Source organism: Chrysochloris asiatica, unplaced genomic scaffold (genome assembly GCF_000296735.1).
Source record: "Chrysochloris asiatica unplaced genomic scaffold, ChrAsi1.0 scaffold00012, whole genome shotgun sequence".
Lineage (NCBI taxonomy): Eukaryota > Metazoa > Chordata > Mammalia > Afrosoricida > Chrysochloridae > Chrysochloris > Chrysochloris asiatica.
The window spans coordinates 33,763,888-33,765,211 of NW_006408530.1; the positions used below are offsets into that span (position 1 = coordinate 33,763,888).

The 1,324-nt window shown below is 33.0% G+C and overlaps 1 pseudogene; it reads left to right on the top strand.

The window, feature by feature from the left end:
- Nucleotides 1–1,324, top strand: part of LOC102828976 — an 88,090-nt pseudogene that overhangs the window by 2,827 nt on the left and 83,939 nt on the right.

Sequence of the window (1,324 nt, forward strand, 5' to 3'; positions counted from 1 at the left end):
ATGTCCTTTGCCAAATTTTGAATTGAATTATTTGTTTTTTCATTGTTGAGGTATTGAAGTTTTCTATAAATTGTAGAGATTAGTCCTTTGTCTAGTGTGTCTTTACTCAATATAAGTTCTATCTTTGCTCTTTCGGAGAACTCTTTTGATGAACATAAGAAGTCCCAGTCATCTAATTTGTCTTTTGCTGTTTATACATTTTTGTTTATGTTTGATAGTCTATTTATGCCATAAATTATGATCTCTAGCTTTGCCCCTATTTTTCTTTGATGATGTTTATAATTTAGGTTTTACATTTAAACCTTTGATTCATCTTGAATTAGTTTTTGTATATGGTGTGAGGTATAGATCTTGTTCCATTTTTTTCTGCAATTGGATATTCAGTTTTACCTGTATCATTTATTAAAGAGATTGTCTTTTTTCTGTTTAATAGATTTAGAGCCCTTTGTTGAAGATCAGCTGTCTACAGATTTACTTCTGGGTTCTCAATTCTGTTCCATTGGTCTTTCATTGTATTAGTATCAGGCTGTTTTGACTTCTGTGGCTGTAAAGTAGGTTTTGAGATCAAAACATGTGACACCTCCTACTTTTTTCTTCTTCAGGAGTAATTTGCTTACCAAGCGTCTTTTTCCTATCAATATAAAGTTACTGTTAATTAGACTAATAACAACCCTATATGGCTGGTGGGTTCTAACTGCTGATCGATCAATTAGCAGTTCAGTGCTAATCATAGACACCACATATGAATAAGCAATTGCATTTTTCCATCTGCTTAAAGAATGTTGGTAGAATCTGGATCAGCATTACAGTATATCTATAAATTGCTTTGGATAGTGCTGACATTTTCATAATGTTAAATCTTTCTATGTATGCACATAGTGTGTTTTTCAGTTTATATAGGGCTCTTTTAGTTTTTGTCAGTAGTGTTCTGTAGTTTTCTTTTTATAGGTCTTTTGTATTTCTGGTAAGTTCATTCTTATGTATTTTGTCTTTTAGGTTGCCATTGTAAATGGTATTATTCTCCTTATTTCCATTTCAGAGTTCTGTTTGGTGGTGTAGAGGATTGTGACTGATTTATTTTGGTGTTGATTTTGTAACCTACTGCTTTACTGAACCTTTCAGTTATTTCCAGTAAGTTTTCTAACTGAGTTTCTGATATTTCTATGTATAGGATCATATTGTTGTTATTAGGTGCCATTAAGTCAGTGACGACTCACAGCAACCCTATGCACACAACCCTGTCTAGTCCTGTGTCATCCTCATAACTCTTGCCATGTTTGAGATCATTGTTGCTATCACTATGTCAATCCATCTCATTGGGGGG